The sequence below is a fragment of the Aegilops tauschii genome, chromosome 7, assembly GCF_002575655.3.
Source record: "Aegilops tauschii subsp. strangulata cultivar AL8/78 chromosome 7, Aet v6.0, whole genome shotgun sequence".
Lineage (NCBI taxonomy): Eukaryota > Viridiplantae > Streptophyta > Magnoliopsida > Poales > Poaceae > Aegilops > Aegilops tauschii.
In genome coordinates, this window is record NC_053041.3 from 229,065,316 (window position 1) to 229,075,555 (window position 10,240).

Consider the following 10,240-nt stretch of genomic DNA (forward strand, 5'->3'; position numbering starts at 1 on the left):
GGAACTGAGAGTTTTTGGGACATCGACATCAACAGAGGAATGTTGTTTTAGCAAGTTATTGAAACTGCCACATTGCTTTTACCTCACTCTGTTCGTGTGCTGTGAATGCCTATAACTTTAAGTTTATGCGTGTTGCACATCATACTCTCCTGTATAAGGTACAATCGTTTTTATTGACATCAATGGGTACTGGGACAGAGCTTAGATAACAGAAGTTTCTGCCACCCCCATTCTATCACCAAAGATCACTTTATATACATCTATCTATTTTACGTTTATGCGATGAATTGCATGAACGCGCAAGCCCATAGCATTTTAGACCTTTTTAAGTTCAAACATACAAATGACGAAAGCCATTAAACTATGCATCATATTTATCTGCATCTCAAAAGAAAAACAAACAAGGCGTGATCTATGTTGGGATTCTTATAGAACTAGAAAAATAGAAATGCATTCCAAGGAAAGAGTTAGCCCCATTCTATGATCAAAGAGTTTACAAACTGGCATGACAAAATTTCAGTTGGGCTGCCACCTTTATTAGCCTGAACATGATAAAATGTCACACAGCAACCTCTGGTTAAGGGCCTCTTTGGATGGCAAGTCTTACAAGATGCAGGAACAATGAAAATTCTTTATGAGGTCAAATAGGCCTTGTACCAATTATTTCTAATGGCTGAAGTTCTCGAAAACTTATTGAAAATCCCACGGATCATTTGCTCATTATATACTTTCTCTTGACATAATGACGGGAGCATTCTAGGGGTTTAGTGATTCTCAAAAAACAAAACCCAGATAATGATCGCATGGTCCCTACGTACGGTCTCAAAATTTGCTTTCTCTTCGCCTTTTGATCTCAAGAATAAAACCCCAAAATAAGAAAACTTGCTTCTTTCTCTTCACCTTTTGATCTCAAGAAAAACGAGAATCTTGAATTTAATATATATGGACTACGCACATACATCAATTCCTCTCTCCAGCGGTCATGAATTCATGATACATCGTCAGTTGCATAGTTCTTACTGCTAATGATCATGTTCATCAGTTCCTCTCTCCAGCGATCATGAATTCATAACAGACTCTGGTAGATCAGACAGCAAAGAAGAAAACTAGCTACTTTCCGAGAGAACTATAACTAAACGTAAACTGGTGGGCGTCCTCCATCGACCTTCGTCATCGTCGCACGGCGCAGCTTCGACGCAAACTCTGGGTCATGCTCCTCGTAGAATCGGCACAGCGCGTCCATCGGGATCCCTTTGCCAACCCTCTTCGCCTTCTTGCAATAATCACCGCCACGCTCTGTCTGCTCCGGCGGTGGTGGTCTCTTGGAACTGGCCGACGGAGCCGCGTCGGCGGCCGGGTGTGGCTGCGGTGGAGCGTGACGGGGCTCGCAGACGTCCCATGATGGCACTCGTGCGACATGGCTGGGTTTGCTGTTGATGGCGGGGTACTCGACGAGGTAGGACTCAGTGCCGGCCGAGGCGGAGAGTACCTTGGCGCGGAGGAAGATCACCAGCTGCCTGTTGCCGGAGAAGACGACGTTCGTGCATAACCTATTGCGCACCTCGACAGCATCCCCGCACGCGAATCGCAGTTGCCGGCGCGCCGCATCCACGGTGGACTTCTGAAGAACCTTCACAGGCAAGCGGGGCGCGCTATTCGACTTCTTGGCCGCTGCATCCACCCGAGGAACCTTCTTCGGTGAGCGGGGCGCGGCACTAGTTCTCTTGGCCGCCGTCATCGCCGCAACTTTGCTTCCCTTGGGCGCCACTTTCGAGGCGACGGCGGGCGATGGCAGGATGGCGCGCGGCGGCGGCGGCATTGCCCTTGTTGCAATTTTCTCTCTCTCGATTGGACTCGGACGATTCCAAGCTGGTTGGTTGAAGATAATTAACGCGAGCACAAGATTGCGTGTCAAAGCTATCTATCGGCGTCACTCCATATCCGAATTCAGCTCCGAATTGCATTTTTTGACACTCCATGTCCGAATTCAGCTACAAATTGGCTGGGTTTTTTAGGGGTAAATTGGCTGTTTTTTAGGAGTACAGTAAAAACCTGATTTATTCATCAAAGTTTTCTAAAACGTGAACATTTTTTTGCAAAACGTGAACAATTTTTTTAAAAAATTAAAAAATTTCTGACATTGTGATTTTTCTTGAAAACAAGAAAGAATTTCTGAAACTCCTGAACATTTTCTGAAACAACAAACATTTTTCTGAAATTGCGAACAAATTTGGAAATGATAACATATTTTCAAATTCTTGTACATTTTCTGAAACATGAACGTTTTATGCATGACATTCTGAAAGAATTTTGAAATATAGAACATTTTTTCGAATTCCAGAACATTTAATGAAAACATGAACATAACCAAATTTCAAAACGTGATTTTTTTAAATTACTGTATATTTTTAAAACACTAACATTTTTTGAAATTGTGAACAAAATTTGAAAACGAGAAATATTTCCAAATTCCTGAACATTTTTTAAATTTGTGAGAATTTTCGAAAACGAGAAATATGTTATAAAATACGAATAAATATTTGAAGTTTTCAAACAAAAGAAACATGAAAAAAAAGAAAGATCAAAGAAAAGAAAAGGAAAAATAAAAAAGAAACAGAAAAATAAAAGAAACTAAAAGGGAAAAAATAAAACCCGGTTCAGGAACCTCCTAGAAGGTTCTCAAAACCAGGAAAAACCGGCTGGGAACCGCCTAAAAGATTCCCAAAACCGGAATCGCTCAATCATGTGAACTAGCCCGCCCATCTGAATGCTAGTCGATCTGCCCTTGTGTGTTGCCCGGTGAATATGAATTTCCTAGAAACTGTTAAACGCAAAAAGAAAAACTGGTTAGAAAGATCTACTAAACGAAAGGAAACTAATTAATTTTTTGAAGAAAAATATTTCATAATTTCATACAAGTTGTTTTTGATAGCAACATATTTTTTATGAATTGCTTACTACATGTGTCACATGGTAGAAACATATTATCATATAGAAATAATGGTCAAATGCCATAATTTGAAGACTATACGTACATGTTGAAATTTTAAAACAGCATGTTTTTCCTAACAATGTAAGTAAACGAGTTGATGAAATACCACACGTAAGATTTTATCTCAGCCGCATGTCAGTGTGGATGTTTGTTCCGTGTTTACCCTAACGATTGCTTTATTTGCTATTCCATTTAGAATATAATCTAGAATTTTAAATGGTTCCTTAGGGACCAGATTTTTTCCCATAAATTTAGTTAAACAATATCTTAACATTGCACTAGTCCTTACCATTACTAAGCTCCGTAGGAACAGAGGCCTATAAGAGCTCCAATGTTTTTTCGTTGAAGTGGACCCCGCCTGTAAGGGTCTGGTTGGATCGAGGGTCCCGCATGACACAATCGGAGCTGACATTGTACTAAAACTTTTTAGAAAAATTAAACATCATGTTTTTCCTACGTACATAACACTTTGTAACAACTCGTTTACTTACTTGACATCTTAAAAATTTTAAACATCATGTTTTTCCTAACAAAGTAAGTAAACGAGTTGATGAAATACCACACTTAAGAATTTATCTCAGACGCATGTCAGTGTGGATGTTTGTTCCGTGTTTACCCTAACAATAGCTTTATTTGTTATTCCATTTAGAATAAAATCTAGAATTTTAAATGGTTCCTTAGGGACCAGGATTTTTTTTCCATAAGTTTACTTAAACAACATCTTAACATTGCACTAGTCCTTACAATTACTAAGCTCCCTAGGAACAGAGGCCTATAAGAGCTCCAATGTTTTTTCGTTGAAGTGGACCCCGCCTGTAAGGGTCTGTCAGATCGATGGTCCCACATGACACAATTGGAGTTGACATTGTACTAAAAAACTTTTTCGAAAAATTAAAAACATAATGGAATTTCATACTTTTGTGAATTTCCAAAAATGTTCACAACTTCTAAAACACATTCATTTAAAATGTTCCGAAATAAAAAAATTCTTCATGATTATGAAAAAATACTCCAGAATTCTAAAAAAGGTTCATGAGTTTATAATTGTTCACAATTTTTAAAAATGATCACGCAATTTTTGAAAATACAATAAAGGATTTTAAAAATATTTTAAAATTTAAAATATGTTCACAAATATGAGAAAAACTTCACGGAATTTTGTAAAATGATTTTTTTGAAGAAAACACTTATGAATTTGAAAACAAATACAAGAAGCTTCCAATGTGGCGGAGCCGCCCCGAAATGAAAGGATCCAACTATCCTAGGTCATCGCCGCCGGTTCAAAGGGCAGATCCATGACGCGATACACAACTCACTCGCAGCCAACATGGCGCGCCCATCCCGCTCCTTCAACGCCGATCAACCGATGACAGTGCCACCAGAAAAGAAGTACCAGCGGTGCGACAGCAGCCGTAGGGGACGTGGGTGTCGGGAATCAAAGACACTGACTGAGGCGTCTGGTACTGGCTGGGCTCCCACCAATCGGTGGAGTGAGGGTGTACAACATTATGGCGGTAGCGTTGTACGACTGCAAAGCAATGCTCAAATTCCCCATCGACACACACAACGTCCCGACGCCCGTCGAAATCGATCACCGAGTGTCTCCTGCCGCGAGGTACGGAAGTACTGGGAGGCGTTCGAGCAGCTCGAGGAGGCGCGCACGCAGACGAAGAGTAGATGGCCGACCTCCGGCGGATGCATCTGAAGATCGCCTGAGCAGCGTTGGCTGCTCGATCTATAGCAGAAGAGGTTTCATGATGCCGAGGAGGCCAGGCCATCCGGGAGGAGGGGGTCTAAGGCAGAAGTGGTCGGCCTTTCATCGGACTAGTTTAAATTTGTAATGTGCAATGCAGTTTGAACTAAATTATAATATCTACGGTTATATGTGTGTTTGCAGTGTAGTTTGAGTCAAACTGAGCTATGGATGTTCAAACTTTTGTCCGTATAAGTGATAAGGGTCAAAGGGCCTACATTTAAAGAGATCGGCCATAGATGCATTAACTTAGTTTAGTTTTTCTAGTCATTTAAAATTATTATTCTACTTTGATTATTGGTTAAGAAGAAGGCCATTTTACATTCATATAGTCGATCTACTTATGTGTTATTCTACTTCAGGTTGAATGTGATCAAGTGTCTTGAGGTTGTATATTTGTTGATCCCGTCATCTTTCTTATCGTACTTTAGGCAAATTGACGGAGTATGAGAAATCTAGGAATCAAGATGTGAAGAAAAATGGAGCTTGTTTGTTGCAAATATTGAAAGAAAAATGTTTAGACCCTGTTGGTTTAGAGCTTATCCATTCGAAAACATGGGAAATTGCATGGGGGCGAGTACAATGTTGCAGGAAATTGTACAGTGTTGCATGGGGGCGAGTAAATGTTTAGATGAGGAATTCGTAGATGCAGGCAACGTTGATATGTCTCCAACGTATCTGTAATTTTTGATTGTTTCATGTTATTATATTATCAATCTTGTATGCTTTATATGTCATTTTATATCATTTTTGGGAACTAACCTATTAACTTAGTGCCCAGTGTCAGTTCGTGTTTTTTGTCTATTTCTTTGTTTCGCAGAAAAACCATACCAAACAAAATCCAAACACGATGAAATTTTACATTGATTTTTTCTGGACCAGAAGAGACCCTAGAAGCTTACGGGTGGCACCAAACGATGATCAAGGATGCCACAAGCTCGGGGGCACCCTTTGAGCTAGTGAGCTCCACATGACTCCGTTTGACCTAATTCCTGTGCTTTAAATTCCCTAAAATTAAGAAACCCCCAAAGCGAGACCGGAAACAATTCTTCCGCCACCGCAAGCCTCTGTTCTTCCACGATCTCATCTAGAGGCCTCTACCGTAACTTTGCTGAATGGGGAATCCATCACGGAGGCCATCTTCATCAGCCTTGCCTCCTTCATGATGATGTGTGAGTAGTTCCCATAGGACCTAGGGGTCCATAGTAGTAGCTAGATCTCTCTCTTTCTCTCGCTCTCTCTCTCTCTCTCTCTCTCTCTCTCTCTCTTCTGTGTTTATTGGGATCCGATGAATTGTGGGTTTATGATCAGATTATTCATTGAAAGTATTTGAGTCTTCTCTGAGATTTATTTATGTGTGATTTTATAACTTTGTATTTCTCTCAGATCTATCTATCTCTTCTGGCCAATTAGATTGATCTATCTTCAATGGGAGAGGTGCTTGGTAGTGGGTTCAATCTTGGAGCGCCCTTACTCTATGTCGGGAGGAGTTGCAAGGCATGTATTTGTATTGTTGCTACTAAGAGTAAAACGACGAGGCTCAAACATATTATTTGGTCTTGCTTTGTCTACATTATGTCATCATGCTCCATGCATTACTCTGTTTGTTATGACTTTAATATCTTATGATGCATGCTGGATAGTGGTCGAGGGGTGGAGTAATAGTAGTAGATTTAGTAAGATTAACGGTCTACTTTTCACGGACGTAATTAATGCCTATATATTGATCATGCCATGGAGAATTATCATAACTATGCGCTATTCTATCAATTCCCCAATAGTAATTTGTCTACCCATCATACTATGCCCATCACAGAGATGCCTCTAGTGAACGCTATGCCCCCTGGTCCATTCACTTTATATTTACTAAAACCCTAAAAATACTTGCTACAATTTATTTACTTTTTATTTTATCTCTCTACCACTATCAGATTTAATCCTTGCAATTAACGAGTACAAGGGGATTGACAACCCTCTTGCCCGCATTGGGTGCAAGTATTTGCTTTTTGTGTGTGTCTGGTATTTCTTATAGTGTTTGTGTGGTGTCTCCTACTAGTTCGATAAACCTTGGTTCTTAAATGAGGGAAATACTATCTGCTACTATACTACATGATCACCCTTCCTCTTTGGGAAAATCCCAATGCCTATCACAAGTAGAAGAATAATTTCTAGCGGCGTTGCCGGGGAGACTTCACCAAACACATACAGGTTCCTTGACACACATTTATCATTTACTTGTTCTACTTTCCTTTGTCATTTTCCTTTTATTTGCCTTCTCTTTTTCACCCCTCCAATTCCCTAAAAAAATAAAAATACCTTTTGTGCTTTCTTTGCTTGTTAATATGACTAGTTCTTCGCTTGTTGCTTCTACCCCTGTTGGTGCAATGTTTGCCCTCTTGTGTTTTGGAGATTGTTGACAGAAACAGGAATGGACTGATTTTTTGCTAACTGAAGAGAATGACGTCTCTGGTGTCAAGTTCGAGGAACTTCACCGAAGAATATCTTTGACGCAGAGATGATTCAGTTATATCTTTCGAAGCCGTGTAAGCAATAATATTGATGAGAAGATATTGACCCCTTAAAATTATTGCTGACGTGAAGCAATTGGTTTGGTGCTTGTTCAAAGAAAAGTGACTGCAACAAAAGAAGTCGAAGGCGAAGTGAAGACGTAGCATTCATTTCGTTCTTCTTCTTTATTTTTGAGTCATAGGACCTCCGTACTATTAAGAGGGGTATAGGTTCTCGAAGCTTAGATCCGCTGTGATGCTTAGCCGAAACCTATGTAGACTGAGAGAAATCTCTTTATGCTCTGAATGATTCCCTGTCAGCAGAAGACGTAGTTCTTCGTTGCTGCAGGAGATATCTTTTGGACTGAGATGTTAGCATTTCTTGCTCCGCAAGGAATGTTACCATTGTGCTCAAATTCTAACTGTTGCACTTGTGTCATTCGGCGATTGGCTATTCTGCATGTCTAATTTGGTCATTTCCCTTCTGGGAAGGCCGCGACTATAAATAGCCAGGCCGCTCCAACGTTGTTCGTTGGCTGCTCCGCTTAAGATTTCTGAGAAGATTATTGAGTATCCCCTCTCCGAGAGATTTGAGTTTAAAATCCACCGAGAGAAAACCAAGAGCCAAAACATAGACGGTGGTTGAGCATCATAGTAGTTCCGAGTTAGAGTTCTTGTACGTATTACTCTTGAGACTTGCACACTCTCTAGATGGATAGGTGTCGGCTCAAGTGTTGAAGAGTTGTTGTCTTCCCCGAGCAAGATCTTCAGCAATTAAGAGTAATTGTGGTTTGCGAAGTAAGTGTGTCGAAGGTTTGGAGATCGCTGACAAGTATCTACCACGAGTGAAATCAACTGGAGTATGATCAGCTCTGAGTTGAAGAAGAATAGGACAAAGAGAGGTTTGCTCCTGAGTTCAATCACAAGTCCCTCCAACCAGACGTAGTCCTTTGGCAGAAGGGAGAACTAGTCTACCAAATCCTTTTGTCTCCATTGAGCACCACTGGTCCACTTTACTATTCTGCAATACTTTCATAAATTACTTTTCGTGCTCTGTGTCGACATAATATCTCGATCATTGCTACTTCTTGAGCTTGCATTGGTTTGTCCCTTGAAGAGGAAAGGGAGATGCAGCAAAGTAGAGATAAGTATTTCCCTCAGTTAAGAACCAAGGTATCAATCCACTAGGAGGTACACCCAAGTCTCCAATAGTTGCACCTACACAAACAAACAAATACTTGCACCCAACATGAAAAAGGGGTTGTCAATCCCTTCAGGTTAATTGCAAGGATGAGATCTCATAGAGATAGGTATAAAAGATAAGTAAAAGTGCAAAATAAAGTAAAGGTAAATAAATTGTAGCAAGGTATTTCTGTATTTTTGGTTTTATAGATCTGAAAATAATATGATGAGAAATAGTCCCGGGGCCATAGTTTTCACTAGAGTCATCTCTCTTGAAAGAACACATACAGTGGTTAAACAAATTACTGTTGAGCAATTGATAGAAAAGCACAAAGTCAGGATGATATCTAAGGCAATGATCATGAATATAGGCATCACGTCCGTGACAAGTGGACCGACTCCTACCTTCATCTACTACTATTACTCCACAAATCGACCGCTAGCCAGCATGCATCTAGTGTATTAAGTGAACAAGAACAGAGTAACACCTTAAGCAAGATGATATGATCTAGATGGATAAATCCAAGCAATATGATATAAACCCCATATTTATTTTATCCTTAATGATAACAATACAAATACGTACCTCGCTACCCCTACTGTCACTGGGTGAGGACACCACAAGATTGAACCCATCACAAAGCACCTCTTCCATTGCAAGATAAATCAATCTAGTTGGCCAACCCAAATCAATAGACCAGAGAGAAATACGAAGCTATCTTAATCATGCATAAAAGAGTTCAGAAAAGACTCAAATAATATTCATAGATAATCTGATCATAAATCCATAATTCATCGGATCTCACCAATGCACTGCAAAAGAAGACTATATTGAATTGATCTCCAAGAACATCGAGGAGAACATTGTATTGAAGATCAAAGAGAGAGAATAAGCCATCTAGATACTAGCCATGGACCCATAGATCTGTGGTAAACCAGTCACACATCATCGGTAGGTCAGCAAGATTGATGTAGAAGCCCTCCATGATCGAATCCCCCTCCGGCAGAATACGAGAAAAGGCCCCAAGATGGGATCTCACGAGAACAGAAGCTTGCGGCGGTGGAAAAGTATTTTTGGAGTGCCCCTGGTATACGGGGAATATTTGGGTTTTTATAGAGCTGAGATTAGGGTTAGAGGGGCTATGGGGGGCCACAAGCTTGGGGGCGCGCCCCCTAGGGCGCACCTCGTGAGCTTGTGGCCACCGTAGCTCTTCTGGCCTCCTCCCAAAGCTTCGTGGGTGTCTTATTGTCCAATAAAAATCATCAAAAAATTTCGTTCCGTTTGGACTATGTTTGGTATTGATTTTCTGTAAAAGACAAAAACAAGGAAAACAACAACTGACACTGGGCACTAGGTTAATAGGTTAGTAACCAAAAATAATATAAAATAGCATAATAATGCATATAAAACATCCCAGATGGATAATATAATAGCATGGAACAATAAAAAATTATAGATACGTTGAAGACGTATCAAGCATCCCCAAGCTTAATTCCTACTCATCCTCGAGTAGGTAAATGATAAAAACAGAATTTTTGATGTGGAATGCTACCTAACATGTTTATCAATGTAATCTTTCTTATTGTGAAATGAATATTCAGATCCATAAGATTCAAAACAAAAGTTTAATATTGACATAAAAACATAAAAACAATAATACTTCAAGCATATTAATAAAGCAATCATGTCTTCTCAAAATATCATGGCTAAATAAAGTTATCCCTACAAAATCATATAATCTTGTCATGCTCTATCTTCATCACACAAAGTATCTATCATGCACAACCCCGATGATAAGCCAAGCA